Source organism: Charadrius vociferus, unplaced genomic scaffold, assembly GCF_000708025.1.
Source record: "Charadrius vociferus isolate BGI_N301 unplaced genomic scaffold, ASM70802v2 scaffold413, whole genome shotgun sequence".
In the NCBI taxonomy this organism is placed as follows: Eukaryota; Metazoa; Chordata; class Aves; order Charadriiformes; family Charadriidae; genus Charadrius; species Charadrius vociferus.
This window is the reverse complement of record NW_009647738.1, coordinates 1,829,725-1,839,790: the sequence shown is the minus strand read 5'-3', so window position 1 is coordinate 1,839,790 and position 10,066 is coordinate 1,829,725.

Below are 10,066 nucleotides of genomic sequence, written 5' to 3'. Positions count from 1 at the left end.
CCTGCTGTAACTAAGGAAGATGTTCCAACAGCTACTCAACAAACAGCACTGTCGTCCTCTTATCTCGCTCAAGCTTACAAACAGAGGGGACGTAACCAGATAACAAGCAAGTTTTAACCAAACTACAGCTGTGAACATATTCAGGTGTGGACACTCGGAAAGGCCTGCAGTCTGCATCAAACTGCACGACCTGCACTTGCAGCTCTAATAAATACTAACTACAGTACTAACATTAAACCTGATGTAAGGCCAAAAAGTACAACTGTGATGCAATGAGACCCCCCCCAAATGCAGGTGTTTGTTGGAGCCCATATTATTAAAGCCCTGCTGCTGTTAGCTAAGCTCAGCCAAAAGATTATACCTCTGTCAACACCAAAAGACTGCATCTGGAAAGCAGTGCTACTGGTGAAGCCACCAATACCAATTTTCGCAGCATCTGAATTTTCCTAGAAGCATCCAGGTTGGAATTCTTCCACTGATGAGAGCTAAAATAACCTCTCAATGCTGAGCAAAGCAAAAATGAAGTGGGGTCTGATAACGGGAGGTTTGCAGAACAAAGATGCAGGTGGAAGGCCTCAGGTAGGAGAGCGCAAATTAAATTGTGCACCCGAATGCATCTGGGAGAGCATCTGAATACATGAATGAAAAATACTGATCATAAAAATATCTACTCCTGATGTTTAATAAGGCTTCCTGGCAATCTCTCCTGTAAAACAAAACCGTAAAATATTTTTTTTTAAAACAGCCTGAACTCTAAAATAAGATGAAATTCTTCTACAGTTAATAAGTGCTATTGAATCTATGTGTTCCTCTTCACTGTGCAGGTTTCCTTGGATGAAAAGTGGGAGGGGAGGTAGTCTGAGGTTGAGGTAGGTAGGCTGAAAAGGGAAATTTCATTTCAAACCAAAGGAAGACAGTTGCTCACACAGCCAAGAGCTAGACCAAGCTTTCATATTTTATGCAGAAGCTGGATTCTGACTGGAGATGAAGACTCGATCATTGTCCCACCACGATAAACGCTTCAAGGACCAAAAGGTCGGACTGGAGATGGGAAGGGAGACATGCTCTGTGGTGCTCAGAGGGAAATTTCTCTGACTCCATGGCTGCTTTCCACAGCTTATCAGACTCCGGCAGAACGTACCAGCCAGAGAACAGGGGAAATCAGACTCCCGCTAGTTGTGGGGTTTGGGTACACCTTGTGTCTTCTTTTTTTATTTGGTTTGGTTGGTTGGTTTTTGTTTTGTTTGTTGTTTTGGGGTTTTTTAAAGAAGATTAGAGATGGGGCTGTGAGCTATCTGGGGAGAGGCAGAGAAGGCAGCCCTGGGCACGCATGCAGTTCCTATGGAGATAAGAAGATCTTTGAGGTTGGTTTACTCCTTTGGGTGCTGCCGGAGACTACTCCGGTGGCAGAGTATTGCTCATTTGCAAAGACTCCTTCCACTCAGGATCCTGGCATTATCTCTGATTATCAGAATTTCTGAACCACAAGGTAGATTTCCTCCCAACGTCCAAAATGACTCCAGGAAGCCTCTTTCTGCATTATCCTGTTTGTGAAAGGAAGCAAGAATAATACCAAGTGCATACAATAAATCACCCAGAAAAATACCACAATCACTTTTAGATGTTTTGCCAAGCAAATAAGCCAAACATTGGCATATTACAAGAAAAAGAAAAAAAAAAAAAGACATTTTGTTATAGAGCAACCCATTTCATTACTGGAAAACTGGATTCCTTCTTCTCTCTCCTGCAGGTATGGCTCGGCTGCTCAGCAAGAGGCTTCTGAAAAGAGATTACGTATTTAAAAGCAAACTATCAAGGGCTAGTTTATCTTCCACAAAAAGCAGAACGCCTGAAACAATAAAACACCTTGACATGCAAACAAAACCAATAATTTTCAGGCACTGTCCTGCTACTGACTTCACATAGTAATTAAGTCTTTAAATAAACTTCAGAAGGTCTCAGTTCACAGGCTTATCATTCAAGTACATAGCAAAAAAAAAGAAAAAAAAAAAGAAAAAAAAAAGAAGGAATCGGGTATCAAGAAAAGCTCTTTAGACTTTGTTTGGGATTTTCCTCTCTTCACAAGTATGCTCAAGAGCACTATTCTGGAAGGCACTGTCAATCCTTCAAGAGAACTGCAATAAGCTCAGTAACTAGAAAAGGTACATTGCTGAAAATGTGTTCCCAGACAAAAATACACTTTTAAATTAAAACCAAGAACACCCACATCAACTAAACTAAATTGTGAAGCCAGAGAATTCAAAGTTAAACATTCAAGAGCATCAAGAGTGTACAAACATTTAGACGTGAGGAATTCTTACAGCTGCGCTATACTGGTTTGGGCATTCAGCTGCAGAAATGAAATGGTGATGCAACTGCTCCCAGCATATAGCAAACATGAGTTTGGGCAGCCAAGTAGGAATATCCATGAATTACACCTGTTAGCCTTACTATGGCAGAACAGGAGTGAAGTTTGCCATCCTCCAACACCTACTGAAGAGAAGCTCACAAGCTTAAAGTCTGCAGGAGAAAAGGCATCTCTGCAGCTGTGTTACCATCCCAGGCTTGATTTTCAAGTTGTATCTTCTCCATTCTATCGGACCTGGATCTAGTCTGAGGTCCATACTGAAGTGGCATATAGCAAATATATTTAGATACTTGTAAGAAGGGATCAGAATAAGCTCTAACTTTGGTATTTAAATCTTTATTTTATTAAAGTTTAGTTAACTAACAGCTGCCTTATTATCTTCACTAGTAATAACCAAAGTTTAATCTCCCTTCAATTTTTCCACGAAGTAGCAGAAAGCATTACACAGACATCTCTTTTCAGTGTCAAATCAGGAGTGCAATATCCAATTGAACACATAAAGGGCAAAAAGATTCTCTATGCCCTAGACTTACTTGTCCGTGCTAAAGAGGATATTTATTTGGTTGTGGATTTTGAAGAGGAAGCCATAAATAAAAAAAATGCAACTCAGCTCCTACCTCAACAACTCATCTCTTCATAGTCCACAAGGGAAGCTATACCAAAGGATGAACTGATGGCATCCAAGTGTTATCCTATTCAGGTGTGAGACTTCAGCTGGAATGAGTGAAACTGCTTCAAATACCTCATCAAGGGAGCTACAGCATCATTACACCATTTTTTGTCTCCATGCTTACCGTGTCAAGTGGCTGTATCTCATCAGCGATTCATCGGCACACCAACAACCCAGCAAATTAAGAAAGGATATGAAGATGAGAGTATTGCAACAGTGGGGAAAGGAGAAGGCAGGGCATAGGTCTCTTCCCTGGACCACACATGGGTTTATTAATATGCTGAAACTTTGTCTTAGGCCTGCTGCTGATATAGCGGAATACAGGCAGAGAACAATACCATCCTGCAGAAAGGGACTCCTTCTGGCTTGTTTGTGCAAAGGAAGGTTAACAATGTTAGCGAGTTATTCAGGAAGTAATGGATACCCTCTTGCCCTGAGCAAATTCCTTTTCAATAACAGTAGTAATTTCCTAGGCAATAGAACTATATCAAGGTATAATGGCTACTATATTTATCTACATAGGCCCTGTACTGCTGGGATCTAATTTACTACGGCGTAGAAAGCAGTTTACAAATCCTGGGATAGTAAACTTGCTAGAGACAGGAATAAAATTCTATCTTGTATTGCTTGGTTTGAAGACTGGGTTTTAACATCCCTTTTTAAGAGTATAAAATGCATTCTCTCCAACTTAGAAAGACTCAAAGACTAATAAGCCCCAGAAGCAGACTGCAAATACACCTATGAGAGAGAAGAAATCAGCTTAACAAATACTACATTGTGCACATTTTTTTTATCCTTATTGTCACAGCTGCTTTATTTCTTTTTATATTCAAATAACATTCTTTCGTTTGACCCTTTGAGAAGAAAAGTAATCTGTGACATTACCTAGAAGCCTTACGTACCTAATGAAGACAAAGTATCTTAAATCTGTGATGTTTTTGTTAGCTGAATGCCTGAAACACGGCTTCAGTATGAGAAACGGCACTAGTATATAACCAGCAAAGAAGAAAGGAATGACTCCAGCTAATGAAGAGGTAACACCGATAAACACTGAACGACATCTCCCGAGAAACAACAAAACTAAATTGCTAAAAGACTTTGGTGGAGCACAGCATCAACCTGTCATAAGTGAGTGTGGGTGGAAAGAGACCAAACACACGTGTCAGGGGACTGCAGATACTTCCATTACGTAACGGCAGTAAGAAAATCCAGGCAAAATCTCCATTAACAGAACTAAAAGCAAAATATTTCAACAGTGGTATTGGCAGTTGTCAAACCACATAAAGGAACAGCAGACTGTTCAAATGTAAAAGGCATTAATAAAGCATAAGACAAGAGGCATAAATAGATATAAAATACAGAGGAAGATTTCCAGAGGACAGAAATGCTACTGGAAAAATTTAGTTATAAAATACAATATCGCCAACTTCAATTCACAATGATCAGCAAAGGTCAGTTGTCAGAAAAACAATTCTGCTTCTGATCTCATTCTGAGCAAAGCGGTCCTTAACCGTACCTGCGCCACCACCATCTAGCTGGATTATTCTCATGGCTGCAGCAAACAGCTCCCTCCATCTGACTGGTTCTTCAGGGAATTACGAGCATAAGACAATTTAGAAAAGCGTGTCCATGTAAAGACTAACTGCACTACTTGTTTCCTGCTTTTTAAGCAAAAGATAGTCCATTCTTTAAAGTCTTTTTAGTGTATGTATTTAACATGGGACTTCCAAGAAGGCATGAGGGTAAATACCTACCTGCATCTTTTAATAGTGCATCTTGCCATTCTGCAGATCTCACATGCAGTAAGTACTGGGAAGACCCAGAGTTTGTAACATGGGATATTCCAACAAATTCAGATGTCTATCTTGGCACCTGTGTCAACTGAGGTACTTGACTACGGAGGATTTTAGACGTCATAGGAGCAGACCAGCTATATATCTGGTATTCAGCATCACTGCAGGCTGTGGGGTACAAACATACTGTGACCCTCACTTTCAGCTGAGCTCATATTACAGCTATTCCACCTTCCCTTCTTTCCCCCACACCTTGCCATAGGAAAAAAAAACCACCCAACCATAAACAAACAACAAACAAACGTGTGAAGACCTGGACACTGTCCGATCCCTTTTTAAGACAAAAAAATCATTAGCAGCTCCCTCACATTCGGTTTAGATGAGATGAATAGTATGGCCAGTCAACATGTGCAGTTACTGTGCCCCAGGTCCTATGCAATACATTCTCATCTTATCTTAATCCAAATTTAAGCTTTGAAGTGTAACCATACTGTCTGACAACCACTGTACCTGCTAGAGAAGCTACTCACTTTGAGAACAAAGCAACCAGTAACAACAATATATGAAATTCCAACCCATTCCCAAATTCCCAGAAAGCAACAGTGATCAGAATAATCTCTTTCCATCCTTGTGTGACCTGAAGAATGCATGTTTCCTTTCAGATAAAGGCCTCGCTATGGTTATCTAATGCTAATGTCACTACAAACTGGATTAGAGACGCCCAGAAACCTCGAAATATGTACATGGATAGTCTAATTCTAAGTCTGAAGGAAATCAAATGCTCCAAATTGTGCCTAATGTAGTTAACTTTGCCCTTTAGGTAGGATAGACCAGTAAGAACATATTACACAGTGATTAGATTAATTCTTGAGTGAAATTCAGAGGGCTGGCTCTATCTGTCTATTGTGTCAGTATATTTCAAATTATTTCAGACTAGCACTCTTCCCGTGCTCTGCTCCACAGCAGCAGCTGCTCAAAAAATACAGCAGTTCTCTGTCTGGGGTGAAGTTGGCAGCAACTCGGGACAACGCTGTTGTCAGAGTTCAGCTCCCAGTTCTGAAATGCCATTCTACTGGAAATACCAAAGAGCCTAAATCCGGCTACATATACCGCGGGATGTAAAATATCTCTATCTCAGCTTTCAACACAAAGCTTCAGAGTCTCATGACATTTACTGCTTTGGCCCCTGTCAGTCTTTCTCCAGACCCTGCAAAGGATTGGAGCTGGCTGCCATAAATGGTTGGAAAACAAGATGTTCTCCAAGCACTTGGAATTGAGGAGCGCTGTTTTAGCTTAGGGAGACAATGGCAAGGAGCCAGGGTGACAGGTGTCCCAGAAATAGAGATGATGATCAAACTGTTGCCAACGTTAGCCACTGCTGTCCTCTTGACCTGTAAGAAAGGGTAGCCCGTACTCTCAAGGTGTATTAGGGGAACGACGGACCAGAAAATACAGGGAATATGTGTTTGCTGGCAGTACCTGAAGTCTCTCCTCATTAAAATCCAACTGTGAAGGAATTTCAGCATGTCTCATCAAATATAATCCTACTGGTAAATCTTTATTAGGTCTGGCAGCAAGCACAGCTCAGTGCTGCCGTGACATCGGAGTGCAGCTCATCACAATCCACAGGCACCAGAAGAGTTAAAAACGCAGATTCCTGCTAAAACTGCCAAGAGCTACAAACCTTCTCCTGTGTGGGCGGCAGCAGCAACTAAATCCACTCCCCAACAATTGGCTGGCCCATGGAAAGAGAGGCGGGAAGAGACAGGTCATGGGGGACAGACACCCCCCCCCAAGTAAATAGCAGCACAGCATCTGCTCAGGTTTTCAGCTAAAATCGGTGAGACAGTTCTCTTCATTTTATCGCCAGCCTCTCGAGACAGCAGCCTCTGACCCTTATCAGGAAGAGCACCCTTGTCCTCTAATCACAGACTTCCTGGAAAATGCAATCTAGCCAGCAATTAATACAGAATGGAGGGGGGGAAAAAAAGCTTCATAACATCAAATTACCACTGCAGGATTTTTAAATACATCCCCCACCGAAATGACAGAAGAATTCAAGCATGTTCTCACAAGCCGTCTCACTCCCACTAGCGTTATTTAACAGTACTTATTAAAAGGATTTTCTCTCACCTCTCCCCCCACCAAAAAAACCTCTCCCCCCGTCTTGTTTTGCAGATGTTGCCTGCAGCAGCATAGCTTCTTGCTGTGAAAGCTTCAACACAGGTGTGCAGAGCGTGACCCGGGCAGAATTACATGTGCCATTTCCACTGGGAAATCTAAGAGACTTATTAAGCCAGGACAGTGCCGATTAATCTACTAATGGAATGAATCAAAAGTGTGTTCCTGGCCCTTTCCCTTTCACATCCCGAAGCCTCGGGGGAGCTGAAACCATCTGGCAAATGCCTGCTCCAAGCAACATTACGCTACTGCTGGAAATACCTCTCCCTTAATATTGAGAAGAATGAAACCATCTTCTATCCACCAGCTATTCTCGGGAGCATCTGCGTAGCTTGCCGAGGTAGTCCGCTTGCAACGCAGCATCCTCCCCCAGCCAACGCAGAGCTGCTCACTCACCATGCAGGAGAAGTCAGTAGAACAGAAAGCAATCCCATTCATTTACTCAGGGTCCCGCTGAAGCGGACGGCACAAGCGGGGCAGTGAAGCAGTTACCGTACTCGGCGGAACACACGCAGGCTGCCCTCCCACAGCAGATCCCAACAGCAACCAGACAGAAGCCAACTCCCTGCCCAGACTAAGGAAATGCTCCTGCTCAATTCTCTCAGTGCTTTCTTCACGCAAGGGGAGTTGCAGGTACGGCAGCAAGGAGATGTTTGTTTAATAAAAAAAACAAGCAAAGAAAACAAAAAAAACCAAACCTCTCCTCTAGGCACACTTGAAATGGAGATCTGGCCAGAGAGCTTAAAGGGAAATCAAGATATCAAACACCCCAAGGTTCATACATGATATATGTTATTACTATGAGACAAAGGGAAGGACTAACTCAGAGATGCTGAACATCCCGCATCCTTTGAGTAATAAGCAAACTCAGGAAGAAACAGAGCTGTGAAGCAGCTGTCACAAAAAAAGGATCTCTGGCACTTTTGAGATCATACAGAAGCAGAGGAGCCTCCTATCTTACAATTTAGACACACAAAAAAAGAGAGAAAGGCACAAGACAACAGCACTCACACAGCTGTGGAATTATGTAGATGGTAACAACTGGCTTTTGACTTCCACAGAGTAACACAAGTACAGGGCAGGGTAGACGAGAGGTCCTCCGTACTCAGAGGCAGCACAGAGCATGTTTAGACAAACATCCATCAGGAATTGCCTAACTTGTTATTAGACTCCCAGAAACAGAAACTCCAGTCCCCTAAATTACCGTTCCAGTGCTTCACTACATAGATTCAGAAATGTTGTTTTACCCCATAATATCCAATTTAAGCCTTCCTTGATGTAAATTAAGCTGCTTTCAATGGACATAGTAAATAATCAATGCCCATCCTCCATACTTCTCTCTTTTTTTTTTTTAAATAAGGAACAAGTTCAATATTTTCCTCCTATGTCAGACTCTCAGAGCCTTCTCTTCTTGTTCTTCCCTAGTCTTTTTCCAGATTCTGCCCATATCTTTCCTGAAGTGCCTAAAACTAGGAGCAGTGCTCCACTCGCTGTGCTCCACTCTGAAGAATAACTATCTTCTGCAATTGACACACTTGGAAATACATTCCAGGTTTTCAGGATCACAAAATCCAGCATCATGTACTCAGATTACCTCCTATTACCCCAGATCTTTCCTTCAATGTTACTGCTTAGCCAGCTATTCTCCATTTTATATTGCATATATAGTTCCTTTTGTTAATACAGCTTGGGTTTGTTTAATTTCACGTGGTTGGATTTCAGGCAATTTCTGCAATTTACTGTGATCTTTCTGACACCTAATCCTACCTTCCAAAAGCTGCCAGCCCCTCCACATACATATGTTCAGTCACTCTTTCATTACCCTGATGTTTGACAAACAGTACAGAAGAACAGAGCAGCCAGGGCAGATCATGTTAAGATTCCAGATCACACACACACATACAAAAGAGCATGAAATAATTACTCCAAATATGATTTTCCAATGAAGTGCTCAGCCCCTTCTTAATTTCACCTTTCATTTGCCTAGTTTATGTAAAGGTCATGCAGGACTAGGTCCAAAGCCAGTAGCTTTCTCCATCTGCCAGGCCTGCTGCCATGTCAGAGGAGAAAATTAAATTGATCTGACTTGACTGGTCCTTAAAAATTAGCAATGTATGTCTGTTGTTGCCTTAATTTCCTTTAGTAAAGGATCTGACCATAAGCATCTGATCTTTTTCAACATCTTTCCAGGTTCTGTAACTACACTGACCAGCTGTATTTCTTGGGATATCTAGCTTCCTTTAAAAACAAAAATAGGATGGAAGAATAATATTTATTCTCTCTCACACACACACACTCTCTCTTCATTCACTTGAAAGTTGCCAGATTTCATGATATGCAGAATACACACTGGAGACAACTAATCACTCAAACACAGCCTTTACAGGCCTGAAGGAGGACATCCCCGAACCCTCACCGTAAGCGCGCCACGCGTCCATCTTGCACTGCCCTCTAAGCAGCAGCAGTGTTGTGCAGTGCACATGCCTTTTGATAAAACGAGCTCGGGCCAGGAGCCTGCTCAAGCCGGGGAAGCGCTAGGGACTGCCTGCCCAGGGTCCCCTCTAAAAGCAACTCTTTATTACCAGCACTCCTTCTCAAACATCCCTCCCCTATCTCCCCTCCAGCTCTCTCCCCAGACGTTTTGGAACAGAGTGAAGACTTGCATTACAAAAACCTTTTCCTCCGCGCCTCTTTGAAGACCCAAATCCCTAAGCAGGCCATGTGGAAGGGTGGCAGGGCCTGACTCAGCCCTCCCTGGATGCTCCCCGTGCTGGGTTCAGGCAGTGACACATCCTCTCTCCGTCCCTCCAAACAAGAACTTTCATCCTTGTCGGGGCCGGTCGGCCCGGAACCATAGAGAAGTCTTGCGGGGGCCCATGAGGCCGAACCCCCTTCCTTCCCTCTCTCCCTACGGCTCTAGCCCTTCCCGCCCTACGGCCACGGCAGAGGCTTATGCCAGGGGACAGCCCAAGAGGCACGGCCGCGGGGAGGCAGGAGAAGCGGCCGCCCCGCACCGCGCCCCGGGCCGGGCCCCCGCACCGGCGGGGCGGGGCG